Source organism: Phascolarctos cinereus, unplaced genomic scaffold (genome assembly GCF_003287225.1).
Source record: "Phascolarctos cinereus isolate Bilbo 61053 unplaced genomic scaffold, phaCin_HiC Scaffold_5;HRSCAF=322, whole genome shotgun sequence".
In the NCBI taxonomy this organism is placed as follows: Eukaryota; Metazoa; Chordata; class Mammalia; order Diprotodontia; family Phascolarctidae; genus Phascolarctos; species Phascolarctos cinereus.
In genome coordinates this window covers 203,713,291-203,734,843 of record NW_027555958.1, presented here as the reverse complement: position 1 = coordinate 203,734,843, position 21,553 = coordinate 203,713,291, and positions in this window count along the sequence as shown.

Sequence of the window (21,553 nt, the reverse complement as noted above, 5' to 3'; positions counted from 1 at the left end):
TAATTTTTCATTCTTTTCGATTTGTTCTACTGTGTCATGATTTCTAATAAAGTCATTATCTTCCAATTGCTCTATTATAATGTTTAAGGAAGTATTTTCTTCAGTAATCTTTTGGACTTCCTTTTCCATTTGGCCAATTTTTCTTTTCAGGGCATTTTTCTCCTCATTGGCTTTTTGGACCTCTTTTGCCATTTGGGTTAGGCTATATTTTTTAAGGTTTTATTTTCTTCAGTATTTTTTTGGGTCTCCTTTAGCTGGCTGTTGACTTCTTTTTCATGATTTTCTTGCATCACTCTCTTTTCTCTTCCCAGTTTTTCCTCTACTTCCCTTACTTGCTTCTCAAAATCCCTTTTGAGCTCTTCCAAGGCCTGGGACTGATTCATATTTTTCTTGGAGGAATTGCATGTAGGAGCTTTCACTTTATTGTCTTCTTCTGGTTGTATATTTTGATATTCTTTTTCACCAAAGGAAGATAGCATAGTCTTGACTCTTTTTGCGCTGCTTGCTCATGATCCCGGCTAATTACTTGAGTTTTAAACTCTTTGTTAAGGTACAAATCTGCTTCCAATGTGAAGAATGTACTGTCCCAAGCTTCGGGGGGTTTGTACAGCTGTTTTCAGAGATACTTGTAGGGCCCTGTAAATTTTCAGTTCTTGCAAGGTGGTATGATAAGGATGTTTACTCCTTTCCTGGCCTTCGACTACAAGTACTCCTTTCTGTCCTGTAACTGTGAAGAGGGGCTCCTCTCTAAAATCACTACAAGCTGCACCACGCCAGCGCTCCTCTTCACCCCAGCATAGCTGCCCAGAACTGTGACCGAGATCCACACACGGACAAAGCAAGAGATTCCTGCCTCAGCACTGGCAAAGAGATCCCTGCAGTCCCTCTCTGATCAGCCACTGGATTCCCCCTCAGTCTGTGGGCAGGAAGCTAGGGAAGCAGCTGCCCCCCCCCAGCACCATGCTCTTGGGGAATGGAGCTGAAACCCCGCCTTCCTTTCTCAGCACCCACAGAAACGGACTTTTCCCCCCTGACCTTCTAAGTTGTCTTTGGCATTATTAGATTGAGGAGTCTGGAAACCTCCACAGATGCCCGAGATTCAGTCCTCTGAGGCCTGCTCCAGGTTCATGAAGGCCTGCGCACCCACACCGCTCTGTGCCGCCCTCTCAGCCCAGCGTGATACACCTTTCTGATCAATCATTCAGGTTGTCTTGGGCTGGAAATTTGTTTCACTCTGTCTTTTTGTGGGTTCTGCTGCTTCAGAATTTGTTTAGAGCCATTTTTTATGAGTATTTGCAGGGTTTTTGAGGAGAGCTCAAGCAAGGCACTACTTTCACTCCATCATGTTTGCTCCGCCCCCCCATTTTGATTTTTAAGAAATTATTTTCCAGCTGGAGCCAAGATGGCAGAGTAAGAAGTAAGTTGCTCTTAGCATCCCTTACCAACCTCTGAAGGCCCAAACAATATTGCCCTGGTAAAAACCCTGAAACAACTGAACCAGAAGGAAGACAGGGTGCAGCAGTCCAATAGCCCAGTTAACTTGAGGGGTTAACAGGAAAGGCCTCTCTTGCCCTGGGGGAAGGTGAGCAGTACAGAACTGGAGGCGTCCCACCAAGCAAGCTGAAAACCCCACCTCAGCATACCAGGAGGAGATCCTGAAACCCAGGTGAAGTAGAAGACAAACACCAACACCTGCACACCCAGAGCCTCAGTAAGGGTGGGGGAACTGGTCGAAATGAGCTCAGAAAACTACCAGGTGTCTTGGCATTCTACAACAATTTCCCAGCGCCTTAGCAAAACTCTGTGAAGCAATCAAAGGGGCCCCAGGTAGGTAAACATCCTGCAACATTCATCTGGAAGGAGGTAAAGAAAGCAAAAGGAAAGGAAAAGCAGGCAACCTCCAGGAGCCAGACTACTCAATAGTACTCCTAGATTTCTAGTGTTGCTGATTCCAGCCCAACACCAGGTAAGCTGCCATAACCCTATAGCTTCCAACTGTCACCATCGGAGGGCACAGCACACAAAGCCAGTGACCAGGCACAAGGCTCCCAACTCAAGAAGCTTTGGTCAATGCTCTCTGCTCCCCCACAGGAGAGCTCAATCTCTTTAAAGGCCAGGAAATAAACAAACACTGTGAGCAAAAAGAAACATACCATAAATTCATATTATGAGAACAGTAAAGATTAAGGCAGAAACTCTGAAGAGGACAACATTATTAACACACCCACATCTGAAATATCAAAAAGGAATATGAACTGGTCTGAAGCCCAAAAAGCCTTCTTAGAAGAGCTCAAGAAGGATTTTAAAACTCGAATGAGAGAGGTAGAAGAGTCCTTAAAAAATGCAATTGGCCAACTGGAAAAAAAAAGTACACTGAAGAAAACAAGTCCTTAAAAAACACAATTGGCCAAATGGGGAAGAGGTATGATATCTAATAACAGAAAACAATTTCTTAAAAATTAGAATCAGGGGGCAGTTAGGAGGCACAGTGGACAGAGCACTGGCCTTGGATTCAGGAGGACATGAGTCCAAATCTGGTCTCAGACACAGAACACTTACTACCTGTGTGACCCTGGGCAAGTCAACCCCCCAAAAAAATTAAAATTGGGAAATGGAAGCTAATGACTCTATGAGAGAGCAAGAATCAAACAGAAAGAAAAAAAATGAAAAAAAATAGATGAAAACATAAACTATGTCATTGGTAAAACAACTGACCTGGAAAATCAATCCAGGAGAGACAATTTAAAAATATTGGTCTACCTGAAAATCATGATGAAAAACAGAGCCTGGACAGTATCTTTCAGGAAGTCCTCAAGGAAAACTGCCCTGAGTTCCTAGAACCAGAGGGTAAAATCACCATAGAAAGAATCCACTGATCACCTCCCGAAAGACATCCCAAATTGAAAGTGCCAAATTCCAAAATTACTAGGTCAAAGAGAAAATAGTACAAGCAGCCAGAAAGAAACAATTTAAATATCAGGGAACTACAGTCAGGATTACACAGAACCTTATGGATTCTACATTAAAAGACAGTAGGGCATGGAATATGATATTCCGTAAGGCAAAGGAGCTTGGATTACAACCAAGGAGGGGACTTTCAACCCTTTCTAATAAAAAGACCAGAGCTCAACAGAAAATTTGATCTTCAAATACAAGACTCAAGAGAGACATAAAAAGGTAAATGGGACAAAAAGATACAACATGTTGTTAACAAGGACAAGCAGGTTACATCCTTACAAGGGAAGATGACACTTGTAACTCTTGAGAATTGTATTGTTATTACAATGTTCAGTGTGTATACATAAAGGGGGTGGATATAAGTTAACTTTGATATAATGATAAAAAAATCTAATCAAATGGGTTAAATGGATCCAAGTAATCCAGTCCAATCCAATGGATTAATCTGATCTAAGAAAATGTACTGAGAGAAAAGGAACAGAGGAGGCAGACAAGAGCAAATTACATTACAGGAAAAGGCACAAAAACCTTTTACATCAGACGGAAAGAAGGGAGGGAGATGAGCATTGTTTGAACCTTATTCTCATCAGATTTGGCTCAAGAAGGGAATAGCATAATCACTTAGTTATAGAAATCTAACCTGCCCTATAGGCAGTAGGAGGGAAAAGGAGAAAGAATAGGGAGGGAAAATAGAAGGGAAGGAAGAAGCAGTAAGGGAAAAGGGGAAGAAAAGGGAAGGGGCTAAAAGAAGGGAGGTGGGACTGAGGGTGGTGGTGGTCAAAAGCAAAACACTAGTGAGTGGGGAAAAGGAGAAAGGAGAAAGAAAAGCATAAACAGGGGGAGGAAAGGACAGAGAGAAAGACACAGATAGTAATCATAATTGTGAATATGAATGGGATGAGCTCTCCCATAAAAGTGAAGCAGATAACAGAATGGATTAAAAACCATAATCCTACAATGTTGTTTACATGAAACACATTTGAAAAAGAGTGACACACACAAGGTGAAGGTATAAGGCTAGAACAGAATATATTATGTGTCAGCTGAAATAAAAAAAAAAAAGAAGGGTTAGAAATCTTGATCTCAGACAAAGCAAAAGCAAAAACAGGTCTTATCAAAAAAGATTAGCATACTGCTAAAAGTCACTATAGACAATGAAGTAATATCATTACTAAACAGATATGCACCAAATGGTATACCATCCAAATTCTCAGAGGAGAAGTTCAGGGAGTTACAGGAAGAAATAGACAACAAGACTGAACTAGTGCAGACCTAAACATGGATAAATATTTAGAAAAAAATAAATTCCCTAGATTAAAAGGTGGTCCAATAATTTTTAAATTGTCTGTCTTGAATCGAATTTCCAGGTCCCTTGTTTTACCAAGGAGGTATTTTACGTTTTCATCTATTTTTCCATTTTTTTGGTTTCTGTTTGACTGATTTTTGCTCTCTCATAGAGTCATTAGTTTCCATTTATCCAATTCTAATTTTTAACAGATTGTTTTCTTCTGTTAGTTTTTTTTATTTCCTTCTGCAATTGGTTAATTGTGTTTTTTAGGGACTTGTTTTATTTAATGTATTTTTTTCCAATTGGCCAATTGCATTTTTTAAGGACTCTTCTACCTCTCTCATTTGACTTTTAAAATCCTTCTTGAGCTCTTCTAAGAAGGTTTTTGGGCATCAGACCAGTTCATATTCCCTTTCGATGTTGCAGATGGGGGTTTGTTGACAATCTTGTCCTCTTCAAAGTTTCTGTCTTCACCTTCACTCTTCTCATAAAATGAATCTATGATATGTTTCTTTTTGCTCATGGTGTTTGCTTATTTCCTGGCATTTAAAGAGACTGAGCTCTCCTGCTGGGGAACAGAGGGCACTGACCCAAGCTTCTTGTGTTGGGAGCGTAGGTCTTGGTCACTGGCTTTGTGTGCTGGGGCCGCTTATGTTGGTAATTGGAGGCTGTAGAGTTTTGGCAGCTTACCTCATGTTCGGCTGGAATCAGCAAGGCTGGACCTTTCAGGCAATTCTAGGCTGCCTGCTTTTCCTTTCCTTTAGCTTTCTTCAGCTCCTTTTAGATAGGTGCTGCAGGGTGTTTATCTGCCTGGTGTCCCTTGCAATGCTGCCTCCCTCAGTTTTGCTAATGCACTGGGAGATTCCTTTGCACCAGAGTGCTGAGGCATCTCGTGGTTTTCTGAGGTGGTTTCCACTGGTTTCCCCACCATCACTGAGGCACTCGGAAGTCCAGGTGTTGGTGTTTGCCTGCTCTACTACCTGGGCTTCAGGATCTCTTCCTGGGGTTCTGACAGCTTACCTGTTATTGGTTTGGAATAGGCAAGGCTGGGGTCTTATGAAGACTTTAAGCTTCTTTCTTTGGCTCCTCTCAGATAAATGCTGCAGGGTGCTTATCCTCCTGGGGCCCTTTGTAGCGCTGCTTCTCTTATTTTTGCTGAGACACTGGAGACCCATTTGCTGGGCTGTTCTACTGCTGCTCCGTGCCATTCTTCTAGTTCAGTTGTTCCAGGGTTTTTTTTTCTGGGGTGATATTTTCTGGGTTTTCAGAAATTGATAGGGGAGAGTGAGAGGGACTACCTTTTCACTCCGCCATCTTGGCTCCTGGAAGCAGAACCTTAACTCAGCTTTTAAAGAAAATTAAATTGACAGAGACAGATACAGATAGAGAGACAAAGAAAAAAAAAAACAGAGAAAGAGACACAGAGATACAATCCCTAAGCCAGTGGAGTTAGGAAGGGAAGAAGTAAGGATGAGGCGCAAAGTAAAGGTAAGAAAGCCTATGGGTTATTTTTGCTCATTTTTAAACTGTCTCCTGAAGAGAAATTCTGCCTGTTGTATTATGTTGACAAGTCATTTTTAGTTCAATTGGAACAAACCAGAAGTGTGGGAGTAGGATCTGGGAATCAAGAGCTACCTGTTGCTACAGACTTCTTTAAAGAAGTGAGACTTTAAAGCCTAAACCTGATAAAAACCAAGTGGCTAATTAATGATTTTATTATCTGGAATAATGATACAAACCTGAATGATCAGCTTTCTTGTTGCCAGCATCTCTTACATGACTCAGAGTAATTAAGGCTCCATATATTTCTGACTTTCATGGTAGAGAATTAGTGCAACATTACCTGTAGTTGAAAGAAGGTCAGAGAGTTGCACAAGCTAATTAACAATTGGTAACACTGCCATTGGAGGGCAGCAGAACATAGTCAGTGGAGTTATAATGGATAGAAGGCTAACCCAGTAATTAGGAAGACAGAGGTTCAAGCCATGCTTCTGACCCACACAGGCTATGTGGTCATGTGCAAATTGCTAAAACTTTTACTACCGACAGCTAAGATTGTGTGTTACAGAATAGTTGGGTATTTGTAGACTTGGCAGGGGTTGGGGGCAGAGTACAGAACAAAAATCAAATAAATAAAACATTAGCCATCTCACAAAAAATAACAATAAATAAAATAACATAATCATGGGATCTTAGAATTAAAAAGAACCTCACAGGTCACCTCATGTAATTGAATACTTAATGTATAAATCTACTTTTTTTAGATGTTCCCTAGGTGGCCATCTAAATATTGCTTAAAAATTTAAGTTCTTCCTTATGTGGATGTATACACATACATCCATGTGCATATATACACATATGCATCTATGCAAATATATGTATGTATGCATATATGTATATATACTCCCATATATATTGTCTTATACCACATCTTTCTCCCTGTACTTTTTATTCATTGAACCCAGTTGTAATCTCCAGAGATATGCGGAATAGGTCTAATCTCCTTCCATATTTTCTTCTAATGTGTAAAGATAGTTTTTTCTTTGACATTTACTTCAACTGAGCCCCATGACAGTTTTCAGACCCTTAATCATCTAAGTTACTTTTGTGCAAATATGTACAGCTTGTCAATGTTCTTCTTAAAACATAGTGCTCCATATTAATCAAAATAATACAGATATTGTCTGACTAGCAAAAAGAATGGATGCTCTCTTATCTTCCTTAGTTTGGTCTTTATACTTCTAGTAGTGAAGCATAAGATAACAAAATGAAAGGAAGAATGAAGTAGTGGATAGATTACTGGTCCTAGAAGTGGGAAGACCTGTTTAAATACCAACTCAGATACTAGCTTGAGAACTTATATAGCCCAAGTAAACTATCTGAGTTTTATTTTCTTGTCTCTAAAATGGGTTCCACTTCCATCTGAGAGTTATAGTGAAAATCAAATATAACAATATATGTCTAATATCCCCTCTGAAATACTTACCCAGATGGCAGATTGTATTGATTGGCCAATTCTCCAGAGAGCAGTATGATATTTACTTCTCTAAAAGTCTAGCTTTTCTATTACTGTTGTTGTTGAGTGCTACTAAAGGGATTTCTATAAATTATTTGCCACCAGTCTCAATTGACTATCAGGAAAAAAAAATACTGAGAAGATATAACAGAAATTGTGATTACAAAACTGTTTCTCCTAAACTAAGAGAATGTTCTAACCCCTTCAAATCAAGAAATGCTTCATTTATTCCATATAATAAAAGCTCTGCATATTGATACAATCAGTTTAAGAAAATTTTTTAAAAAGCTGAATCTAAAAGAATAATAAAATGTATCATGGGAAAAAGGGTGAGTGCTTCTAAAGTAAGCAAATATTTTAATTTAACATATTTGAAATTTCAAGTTTTTTAAATGCAGACAAAGCCTGCATTTTATAGTATTATACATGGATATTCAATATATGCTCCCTCTAAAAATTAAAGATCTTATTCAAGACCACAAAGACAATGCTTTCTCTCCTGTGCTGATGGTGCATGTGATGTTAATGACCACTCTTATTAGCTGCTTTTCTTCAATGCATAAATCTTGATTGGCCTGGCTTTGTTAAGTGTGAAGAAATTTGCTTCTGAGGTTGGTGCATCTGTAAGTATCTAAAAGGAAACCTGGCTTGGACACAATCATTCTGATATTATTTTATAGGTTATTTGCATAGAATGGTGTGTTTCTCCAAGTGAAAAGAAGGAATATGCAGAAAGAACATTGTATATACAATCAAACAACCACAACAAAAATAGAATAAGTCGTTAACATAAAAGTTTTAGAGTATTTTTTACAATCTCTTCAGTTGTGTTCTGCCCATCAAAAACAGCTTTTAAAAATCTGCTTTCACATTAAAGTATGTAGACCACCTTGTTCCAATAGTTAAGGTGTTATTCTCCCATTTATAGTAACATCTTTCTGGACCAAGAGAAGAATACAGGAGTAAGATCTAAACTTTGTTCATAGTCCTATAGTATGTATGTATGTACCTATACAGATGTGAATATGTATGTATATATATATATATATATATATATATATATATATACAATTACACCCATATACACATATGTATATAATATATTTCAAAAAGGAATACATATGTATATGTGAGGAATATAGAGAGAATGAATAAATTATATATGTGTATATACATATGTATGTATATATCATGAATATATACATATGTGTGTATTCCTTTATTTCCCCAAGAAAATGTTTTTTTTTTTCTGATTAAGGCAGCTATAAATATTTTGGCTCTTGTCATATCATTCCAGATATTATGCCTACACACATACACACATGTATATGTACATATGTTGCACATATATGTAATATATGTGCACATATACTGGTTTTATGACTATATACATGCATATGCGTGTATTTAGATATGTACATAGTAATGTTTTGTTCATTTGTGTGTACAGATAACTTTCTAAATCAGGGCTAGAAAAACTGAGGACCAGGTGGTTTTATTGTTATTACAAATGTGCTAAAGATCGTCACCAGGAACTTGGTGAAAAGAAAGAAAGAAAGAAAGAAAGAAATTCTTGCCACAAATTACATTCAAAAGTATGTGTTGCATTTTTATTGTCTGAATAGTTCAGTTTGCATAGTATCAATTCTATTAGTTTCCTAATCCACTCATATGACAGTAAGCTCCCTTATTTAACATGGATTCATTTGATTTTCTTTCTTAAATGCAATAGACTGTGCCCAGCAGGGTAACCCAAAATCCCAGTAGAAAAGCATCTCCATCAGAAAATAAAATGAAGCCAAAAGTTTTCTTTTTCCCACAAAGGAGAAGGATCCCTTGCTTCCCTCCAACACCCAAACTAATTGAATAATTGGCAGTTTTACCTTTAAAGCCTAACTGTTGTCTATTCTTTGTGTCTAAATTCTTTCCTGCTCATGCTCCAAACTTTTTCCATTTTGTACATAATTCTAATACTTTGTGAATTACGTAAATGTGCAAGTTTAGAAGCAAATGGAATCACAGTAGGGTACTAAGCCTTTGTGGAATAAAGGGATCCATTAAATATCATGATCTTTAGGGAAAGAAATCACTTCAAGGGGAAGCACAGAATAATGGAATGAGTACTGCATTTTAAGTTAGAAAAAAAGTAAATAAAAATTTGACACTTTTGCCTGCATTATCATTCAGTTTCTTCACTTGTAAAATGACAAGATCAGAGTACATCACTTAGATCCCATATAGTGTTATATCTAGAATTCAATAATTTATGCAAAATTAAAGCATTTACTGAATAAAAGAAGAGGTTTATTTAGGAAGGTGCACTATCAATTAGGCAAAATATTTCCAAATGACTGTTTAGCACATGTGCTATTTTGTCCTGAATTTTCAAAAGATATTCCTCTATAAATTCATCTCTTTTGTAATGTCTTTTCACTTCATGTCATTTGACTACTTAATCATTCAATGGTGTGGCTTATTGTACGAATCATTCTGAAAGGGTCCTTAAAACATTAAAAAAATTAGCTATAGAAAAAAATTTCAAATGATGGAAAAAATTTCCATTTTATGTTTTTGAAATTCCTTCTATCCTAATAGCTCTAAGAATTGATGCTTTCTTAAGACATGTGTCAAGGAATAGTTTTGTAACCTATACCATTTTCTTAAGAAACCAGGTTTGCTTTCTTGTTGGTTACTACTTGCACTTAAATCTTACAGAATATCAAGAGAAAATTTAAAATATTTTTTGGCATATCTTTAGAAAAGGTGGCTATCATTCAGGAGACTGATTAAATTGCTAAAAGGAGATAAAGGACCCTAAACTTAATATGTATTCCTGAACAAAATCTCAATGGGCTCATCAACTCTGACAGCTTTACTAGGCTCCATTAACCATTAGTTAAATTAGCCATAACTTTTTAACATTATTGGCTAATTGCTTTGTGAGTCTGAGGTAACTCTAGAGTACACTAAAACTTCATATCTATACAATAAGCTTTTACTTCACAGTATGATATCACACTACTTAAGTCTTGATTGATGGAAGACCTTCTGAAACTCAGAGCTCCAAAAAATTCCACTGCTGTCTCAAATACTAGAGACTAGAGGGAGGAGAAAACATGTGTGCCTATTCAATCTAGAAAAGAAATTAATATGACTTGCTATTCAAAATTTTGTTTTAGAAATACAATTTTTGTACCACTGTTATTTTCTAGCCTATCCTTGCTATTGAACCATCCCTCATCACAAAGAAAATCAGCTAAGCAAAACTTGCAAAACTACTGTATGTAATGGTTTAGGCAACAGTCGATAGCTATTCTATAGTTCTCTAACAACAGCAAGGAGGTATGTGTTTCACCTTTCATTGGGTGGTACCAATATAGGTCACTGAAATCATTTGAGTTTTGTCTTTTGAGGGTCATTTTCTTATATTAAAAAAAAGCTTATTGAGTATGTTGTTAATTATGCTGAAAACTTTCCCAGTGTTTCACAATTCTTATATTTCTACTAATCTTTAATCTATTAATAAAAATTATATGTATCTATCCCTATCTACATTTATATCTACTTCTGCCAGTCCCTGTACTTGTATCTCTCTTCCATCTACATCTACATATATTGATATCTGTTAAAATTATCTTTATCTACATCTACAGCTATAATATGCATACATGTATATACACAGATATACGTATATACATATATATATACATATATATGTATGTATGTATTTCCTTAACCACTTTGCTAATATTCCATTTAATTTTTACATATCCATTCATTAATGAGTATTTAACTATTCAATAATGACATTTTTCTAAACTATTCTTTTTCTGCGTTATTTCTTTGTGTACTAGGGTATTTGCTTCAGAGAACAAATTCGTGAAGTGCTATTTTTCTCCAAATTAAAAAAAAAAGTTCATGTTGCTGGAGGATTATTTTTCCTTAAATTTTTTAATAGACCTTAAACCTAAGTCCAGTATAAACCACTTTAATTAAACCATCTCTTTGAATTTATTAATGATTTTTTTAAAATTTCTCTTTCTGAGATGGGATTGCTTAGTGTCTTTAGTTGCCATTTTCTTAATTTGAGTATTTTAGATTTTTAATGGGCCTGTACTTCAAGTTTTTAGTTTTGTTAGTATATATGGAATAAACATATGCACATATATGTACATATGCATATATATGCAAAGATATGTATAGATAGGAACATAGTCTTCTACCTCATCTCTGACTTCTGGCTTCCCTGAATTTCCCTAAATTCCACCTTAACTCCAGTCTTCTGTAGTAAACCTTTTCTAAAGTCTCTTAATTCTTGAGCCTTTGTTAATATTTCCAATTTATCCTATATATGACTTGTTTGTTGTCTCCCCCATTAGACTATGAGCTCCTTAAAGGGCACAGGCTGTCTTTTGCCTTTTTTTGTATTCTACTTCTCTTAGCATGGTGCCTGGCAAGTAAAAGGCACTTAATCAATGTTTATTGATTGATGGGTTGAATGTTTGATTTCATTAGTATAGGGAATTACTAGATGCAGAAACTTCACCTACAAATTAAGACATTTTCTCAGCAACCTATAGTCTTAGAAAATGACCTATGCAACACTTCTTAAACTGTGGGTCATGATCCCATATGGGGTCGCAAAAAATTTGGCAACAGTTAAAGGTTTCCAAAAGCACAATGACCAAAAACATAATTCAAAATCAAACTCGTAATAAATCAAGTAGAGTTGGCATTGCATTACCCAATTTCCCTGAAGCCTTGCTTCTGAATACAATGTATGCACACTTTACAAAGCACATACCCTCAAGCCATGCAATAACAAGCAGCCCTGCTGAAAAGGGAAATGGGGTCATGAGTAGAAAAAGTTTAATAAGCCTAGACTTAGAGCACTGAGATATTAGAGTCACACAAGCCAGTAAGTGTCCCAGATGAAACTTGAGCTAGGCTTCTTTCTGGCTTTAAAGTAGGCTTTTGATCTACAATGCTATATTATTTCAGGTATATACAATATAAATACAAGGCAATTTGGGGCTAGGAAGATAAAAAATTCTACATGCAGAAGGGAGTGTTTGAAATTAGAGTTAAAACTAAGAATTTTATAAGGCAGAGTTGAAACTGGAATAATTTTAGACATGAAGGATAGCCTGTACAGAGACAGGAATTAGAGTGCCATGTAGAAGGAATAGTAAAACGTCAATTTAGCTACCACTTCCTGATCATATCATCTATATTTATTTTTTCATATTCATTATATTTTAATTTAATTTATTGTTTTTATTTATTTTTCAAAATTACTTTCAAATTGTCTTCTATCACTCCAATTCCAGTGAAACCGCCCTGTCATATTTCACTAGTGACATCCTAGTTTTCAAATTCAATAGGAATAGACACTGTACCTGTAGTTTCATTGAAATACAGAACATCTATGTATAATAACTCCCTCTGCTATTCTATGTCATTTCCTTGAACAATAGAAGTTAAGTGGCTAGCCCAGGGTCATAGGACCAATTTGCATTAGAGGTGAGACTTTAACCCAGGTCTTTCCAGCTTCAAGAGAGGAGGGACAAGAGAGAAAGAGAAGACAGTTAATTTGAGGATGAAATAATGACTGTGATTCTGTGTAAACGGAAGTATGGTGGTATCCTTAATAATAATAGGAAATTAAATAAAGGGGAGGAGTTTTCTATTTTGCACATGCAGATTTTGAGGTACTTAAGTGAAATTTAATTCAGAATGATTATAGGCAGTTAGTGATGTGAGCTGGGATTCAAGACAGTGAACAAAGCTGGGTAAGTAGATTTTTTGGAATTCTGACTCTATCATTGAATGCCTTAGCTAGCACGCTTGGATTTGTGTCATCCAAACATCTTATAAACATATCTATACATTCCCGCCCATGTCATTGTCTAAAAATAAACAAATGAATGAATGAATAAACCACAGAAGATCAAATACTGGATCCTGGGGCATCCCACTTGAGATTTCCTTCTAAAGGGACAGTAAATAATTTATTATTATTATTATTATTATTATTATTATTATTATTATTATTATTATTTGCTTTAGATCACTTAAGTAATTCAAAATCCAGATAAACTCATTATTCTCTATTCTATTTCTTTTTAACTTCTCTACAAGAATGGTATGAGGTACTTCATTAAACTCCTTACAATGACTAAAGTAAATGATATATCATTCCAATGATCTTTTTAGTGTTGTGACTAGAGTAAATATGTTTGACCTATATCATGACCTATTTTTGATGAAGCCATGGTTAATTTTTGTGATTATTGTTTCCCTTTCCAGATTTTTACTATCTCATAATGCATTTTAGTATTTTCCCAGCAATTGAAGCTCTTTAGCCTGTAATTCTGAGACTCTAAGAATACCTTTTTTTCTTCTTAATATATAAACAATATTTGATCTCCCGTAATGATTCATTACCTACTCCATTCTCTAACATCTTTTAAATTTCACTGAAAGGGTCTCACTAATCACTTTTTTTTTTCTTTCAATACTTGAGGAAGTAGTCCCTTATGACCTTAGCTTAGCTACAGCTAAGTTCCAATTAGCGGGGATGCTGAATTCCTGGGAGTAATTGTACAAATTCAAATTAGTACAATTCAAAGCTGTAATTATTTAAAATATGATCCTTGTCTCCAACTAAGAGGAAATGTTCATTTCAATTTCAAATAATGGTATAATTTGAAGCAATTCATTATTTGTGCAAATCAAAACCTAACTGAGGTGACCTAAATGCCTTTTTAAAAAATCTTCCTATTTATTTTGGTTATTAATTCACTTTCACCTATTTTCTGTCCTTTTCTGGTCAAAGATATTATTGTTACAAGGTTTAAAAAAATGAAAGAAAAGATTTAAGTGCTGTATTTCTTTCCGTTATTACTTATTATTGTCTCATCCATCCTGAGGAATGATTCTATCTCTCCACGTTTCCTAGTGTTGCTTAGGAAAATTTAACAATTTTGTTTTTTTTTAATTCCTTGCTAGCCTCAACTTGTTCTGAGCTTAGACATTCCTAGCACTATTGTTATTAGATTATGGCTGTTTTTATTTATCTTCTTTTTCATCCTCTTGTTTCTATCTTTCTATAAAGCTGAAATTTAAATTCAGAAGAAAGCAGAGTAGTGTTGAAAATGATGCATAGAATTTATCATATGCTTTAAAAAAGCAATTCATAGTTTCATATAAAACTTTGTGTTGAGCTGTTTGTATGTAAATACTCTTTTTTATGGTGTGGTATTTAAGTGTAAGGAGCAGCTATGTGGTACAGTGGAGAGAGTGATGGAAGTCAGGAAGACCCAGCTTCCTGAGTTCAAATCTAGCTTCAGACATTAACTAGCTGTGTGACCATGGACACGTCACTTAATCTTGTTTGCTTCATTTTCCTCATCTATAAAATGAGCTGCAGAAGGAAACGGTAAACCATTCTAGTGTCTTTGCCAAAAAAACCTCCAAGTGGGGTCATGAAGACTAGGACACAATGAAAAAAATGACTCAACAACAAATTTAAATATAGAATTATGTGTATGTGTGTGTATGTATATACATATATACATACACACACACATATATGTAAATTGTTAATATCCCCCTGTGTTTACAATGCTGAGTGTCCTCTTTGCACAAATCCCTATTTCTTCTCATGGGAACTGTCTGTTTATTCAGAATTTCCTTCTGGAATGTTTCCCATCCATCCTTAGCCTGCTTCCCCTACAGATCTTAGGCTGTAAGATCTTGCCTGTATTACCTATGATGGAACTTTTGAAATCTGATCTCCAAATATTTAGGGTGTATGCCAACTTACGCTAGATTTTTCTTGCCTCTATCAAAGAATCACAAAGTCTTCTATCACAAATTCATTTGGAATAATCATTTCCTTCAATATTAGATCATTTTTAATCCCTCTAACCAGTTTTTCACTTTTTGTAAAAATAAGATCTAGGTTATCCATTCCTCTTATTTGTTCTCCCCACTTCTGAATGATGAACTCATTAATATACCAATCCAATAAACTATTAGCTGCTCCACTTACTATAAAGATGGAGCTTAGTTGCAGTTAGATATTTCATGTCTTGCCTTACTATTATATCATGCCTCTGTGCCAGTCTTATAATTATAATTCTCATGTTGTTCAATTACTTCTTTGTAGATGGTTTGTAGTGTATTAGAAGAAAATTAACACTTCTGTTTCTGTTTCCATCCATTTTAATCCAAATGTTTTCTACCATGCTTCTTCACTTGGATTCCTGGTTTTGTAACATCTTATTCCATTCCTATTATCACTTGATCTAATCTTAGATTTCTGTCTTCTGTTTGACACATAGCAGTCATTTAATAAATGATCATTCACTGATTTTATTAATTTCTTGGCTTTTTTTTTGCTGTTCAGATTAATTGTATTTGCCTCAGGTGTTTCTGTTAATTTGTTTATACTTTGGCTATCCTCTTTACTTTGAAACCCTTTTGATTAGCTTTTTACTGTACTATCCTTTTTTTTTTTTTGCTCATTTTTGTCAGGGATACTCCATCTTTAGCCATCAGTCTTGTATTTTAAGCCATGTTTCATAAATTTGAATCCCATTCACAGACAACTGTTTTTTACACACTTTTTTTCCCAAATCTGCTTACTCTTCTGAAATCCTTGACTTAAAAAAATCATCTGCAGTGATAAACATATGACCTTTAGCCTTATACCTTCATCCATTGCTTCCTTCTTAGAAGGCCTGTCTTCCTTATCTGGATGAGTATGATAGGCTGCTCATGTCCAAGTTTTTAGTCCACATTCTTCTTCCCTATATCCTCTGTCCTTCCACCTTCTGACAGACCAAAGTAAGATGGAGTTCTCACTGAAAAGAAGGGATAGGGAAACTAAGAGTGAAGGAAAGGAAGAAAAAGAAATACAAAGAAAAGAGAGAGGGAAGAAGTAACAAAGGAAAGAAGAAAAGGGAATAAAGGAGAAAGGAAGTGAGGGAGGGAGGAAAAAGAGGGGTGAAGACAGGAAAATAACATCAATAAAACATGAAACTAAAAAAAGACCTTCAGAACAGGACAAAACAATAATTTAATACCTTTGAAATTTACATAAATGTGCTTGTTGATTGGGTTTGTTAATGATTGTGTATTTTTTTTTCCACAAAAGGGCTCCCTTCTGTTTCTCCAGAACTGTTTGCTTCTTCATTTTTGTGATGATCACTGCTTGCATTCTTTTTTTTAAAGAATACTTTATTCTCCCTGATATTTTAGCAAATCAATAAACCTTCCTTGAGCCTCTTTCCCTTTATTTCTAGGAAAGAAACTAGACAACAGTTTGAGAATGTATAAATCACCTTTTCTTGTATGCAGTATAACATACTTCACAGGACAAAATTCCCCCTGTTTTCCTTAATGAAAGTGTTATTATATCTAAAGGTATGGCTAACTGTCACTGGTATATTGACTGAATAGATACAATCTATATATTATGAGCATACTGGTATTTCATGCAGCAGGATTCTATATATTAGACACAAAAACATCATGCCTAAAGAGCTCTACTTCTAGATTGCCGTTTAAAATAATAGTATTAAAAACAGAAACCACAACCCAGGTTTAGTGGCCAGCCAAGTAGCTATCTATTTAATTTTTATCCTTTGTGTTTAGAGAGCCAACTTTCTTGAAACAAGCTGGCTACTTGGGATAACTCAACCTGCATGTCCATAGAGTCTGCATAAGATTGAAGACAAACCTGAGAACCTTCTTAGTATTTTCCAAGGGAAGTTCTGTGATTGACAGAATGTCTGTAAATATTCCAAGAGTTTATTCCTTGGAAACAGTCTCCACCCTGTCTATGTAAGTGAATAACTAGCTGAAATAATTTAGCAGTTCTACAGGTATTCAGTACAACTGTAGCCTTCATAAGCTTTTGTCAATGTCAAATTATTTCAGGGAAAAATGTGTATTTCTTCTGACCCAAAGTGGTTTTTTACCTCCCCCCCAATCTCAAAAATACTTTTAATATGGAAAGGAAAGTTAATTTATGATATATTATGATATATTAGACAGGTATTCTGTCTCATGGACCCCTTTGGCAGTATAGTGAAGTTTATGGATCCTTTCTAATGATTTTAAGTGCATAGACTATATAGAATTTTAAAGGAAGACAATTGTATTAAATGCATGTATCTATGTGTGCATGTATGTATACATACGTAGAGAGCCACAAATGTATGTCAGAGATGTGTGTGTATAAATATTATATGTATATATATATATATATATATTATATATATATATGTATGTATGTAGATGTGTGTTTATGCATGTGTATACACACAAGTTTAAGGGCTACAGGTTATGAATGGGTTCCTAGGTTCCTAGGATATTCGTTCCTTTTTACTTTCCAGTTTTGGTGAAGTGTAGCATACTGCATTGAATGTGTGGTTTAGTGAGAATAAGGAAGACATGGGATCAGGTCCTGCCTCTGACGCATTCTAGCTGTGGGACCTTGAGTAAGTCAATCATTTAATCTTTACTGTACTGGGCAATTAATACCCCATGAGTTATGAAATTATTCACAGATGGGTTGTAAACCGCAGTAATTTCTATAGCCAAATCATAAGACTATGAGTTTGTTTATTCTCTCTCTTTCCCTGGTATGTAAAAAAATGTGTATGGAGGTGGTAAGACTAAGTGGGAATTCTAAGTATTAAAGATCTCCAGTATTATTCCATGAGATTTTTATCTTGTAAAGTGTTTCTACATTCTTATCTGAGGATTTGACCTTAGTTACTTTATATCTAATGTAATATTACATTTTTCTAAGTTTTAAGAGCTGCCTTACCCAAATCAAATTCCTCCCAAGGATTAGAGTTTGGGATTGACTGACCTACAATTTAGAGACACAGACTAGAACATTCATCTCCTGTGTGAGCCCATGTACACTTGACCATGAACATCTTACACAAAAACAACCTATGCTGTTTGTCTTTGGAGATGGACTACTGAGGCCTTCCTGTACTTTAGATGAATTCATCCCTACCTTAGCCTTATTGTGCTTCCTCCCATTGATAGTATCTTCATTAGTGTGCTCAAGGTCTCTCCTCAACGTGACTTTTTCCTCCCTTACTTCCCAGTATTGACTCAAGCCATTTAAATTCCTTTTTTATGTTTTTACTTTGCCACAGTTAGAAGAATTCTCTTGCCTATAAAATTATCTTAAAACAGTTTGCCTGACTCCTTTATTCTGACCTTATTCCAAGTAGAATTTTTTTAATCTATTTATTCATTCCCTATTTTATTTATTTGTGAAAAGCATTCAGGTGAGTGATAAAGGCTTGTGCTAATCAATTAAAAGGGAAATAAGAATTGAGCATTGATATATGGACTTCTGTCTTGCCTAGTTGCACTTTATGATTGTGAAGAGCAAATGAAAGGAGGTTAAGGCATCAATGAAATCCATTAATTTGGGCTTTAAGAAAAGCCCTCCTTAACAAAGCTGTAAATATTATGCTAAGAGACCAGTTCCTTCAAGTGGTCATGACCTAGAATATCTATAAATGATCTGGGTACACTGAGCCACAATATGGGAAAGAGCTTATGCCCATTAGGAAGTTTCTTCTTAGGTTTTCTAGAGTATCATTATCTTGCAGGGAAAACCAACTGACTTAGAAAATAAATCAAGGAGAAAGAATTTAAACTTATTAGACTATCTGAAAGCCATGATCAAAAAGAGAGCCTAGACATCACTACAAGAAATTAGCAAGATATCCTAGATATCCTAGAACTAGAGGATAAAATTCAAATTCAAATAATCCAACAGTCACCTCCAGAAAGAGATATCAAATGAAATCTCCCAGAAATATTATAGCCAAATCCCAGAGCTCCCAGGTCAGAAAGGGAATATTGCAAGTAGTGTGAAACAATTCAAACATTGTGGAGCCACAATCAGGAGGATACAAGATATAGTAGTTTCTACATTAAAGGACTGGAGGGCTTAGAATATGATATTCTGGAAGGGAAAGGAGCTAAGATCACCACCAAATTCACCTACCCAGCAAAACTGGGAATAAATAAATATTTAATGAAATATAGGACTTTAAAGAATTCCTGATGAAAAGACCAGAGCCGAACCAAAAATCTGACTTTCAAATACAGGACTAAAGAGAAGCATAAAAAGGTAAACAGGAAACATAAATCATAAGGTATTCAGTAAGGTTAAAACTGTTTATATTCTGACATGGGAAGATGATGCTTGTAACTCTTAAGAACTTTATTATTATTAGAGCAGTTAGAAGGATTATACATAGAAGACACTGGTGTGAGTTGACTATGCTGGGAAGATATATATAGATATAGATATAGATATAGATATAGATATAGATATAGATATAGATATAGATATAGATATAGATATAGATATAGATAGATATAGATATAGATATAGATATAGATACAGATATAGATATAGATATAGATATAGATATAGATTAGATAGATATAGATATAGATATAGATATAGATATAGATATAGATATAGATATAGATATAGATATAGATATAGATATAGATCACTCTTTGCCAATATCATGTCTTACTTAAAATCAACTAAAAAACTAACTAAATAATGAACAACTTTAATAAAGTTGCAAGATATCAAATAAACCCACATAAATCATGAGCATTTTCATATAGTACCAACAAAGTCTACCAGTAAGAGATAAAAAGAAAATTTCCATTTAATATAATTATAGATAATATAAAATACTTGAGTTTACCTGCCAAGACAGAACCAGGAACTATATGAACACAATTATAAAACACTTTTCACACAAATATAATCATGTCTAAACAATTGGAAAAATATTAATTCATCATGTGTAGGCTAAGCCAATATAATAAAAATTAACTTGTTCAGTGCCATACTACTTAAACCACACACACACACACACACACACACACACACACAAATGCACACATACATATATGTGTATATACACACACATATACATATCTATTATATGGTTATATATATATATATATATGGAGAGGTAGTGAGAGAGAGAGAGAGAGAGAGAGAGAGAGAGAGAGAGAGAGAGCTAAGAAAAAACAATTCATATAGAAGAACAAAAGTCAAGAATGTGAAGGGAACTAATAAAAAAAAAGTGAACAAAAGTGACCTAGGTGTACCAGATGTCAAACTGTATTATAAAGTGGCAATCTTCAGAACAACCTTTTACTGGCTAAGAAATAGAGTGGCAGATCAGTGGAATAAATTAGGCACACATACACAATAGTAAATGACCATAGTAATCTAATCTTTGATAAATCAAAAGATCCAAGCTTTTGGGATAGGAATTCAGTATTTGACAAAAACTGGTGGAAGAACTGGAAGACAGTTTTGTCAAAACCAGGTATAAACCATCATCTCAAATCATATATCAAGATAAATTCAAAATGAGTACATGATTTAGACCTACAGGGTGATAGTATAAGCAATTTAGGGGAGCATGCAATGTCTTACCTGTGAGATTTGTGCAAAAGGGAAGAATTTATGAGCAAACAAGTGACAGAGCATTACTAGATGTAAAATGGATAATTTTCATTATATATTAGATTTTTAAAGTTTTTGCATGAATAAAACCAATGCAAACAAGATTAGAAGGAAAACAGAAAACCGGGAAATAATTTTTACATCAAGTGTCTCTAATAAAGGTGTCATTTCTCAAATACATAAAGAACTATATCAAATTCACAGGGATATAAGACATTCCCCAATTGATAAATAGCCAAAGGATATGAAGAGGCAGTTTTCAGACAAAGAAAAATCAAAGTTGTCTTTAGTCATATAAAATGCTCTTAGAGAGCATTTGTATGCACATTAAAACAACTCTGAGGTACTATGTCATATATATAAGATTGGCTAATATTTCAGAAATGAAAAATTACTACTGTTTAATGGGGTGTGGGAAAATTCGAATACTAATGCATTGTTGGGGAGTTACGAACCGCTCAACCATTCTGGAGAGGAAATTGGAGCTATGCCCAAAAGATTATAAACTTGTGAATACCCTTTGAACCAGCTCTAGAACTACTAGGACAGTATCCCAAAGAGATCATAAAAAAGGAAAAGGACTTGTACAGACATATTTGTAGCTGCTCTTTTTGAAGTGGCAACAAATTATAAATTATGGGTATACCCATCAGTGGGGGAAGGGAAAAGCAAGTTGTGGTATATAACTCTAATGGGATACTATTATGCTATAAGAAATATCAAGCAGAATGCTTTTAGG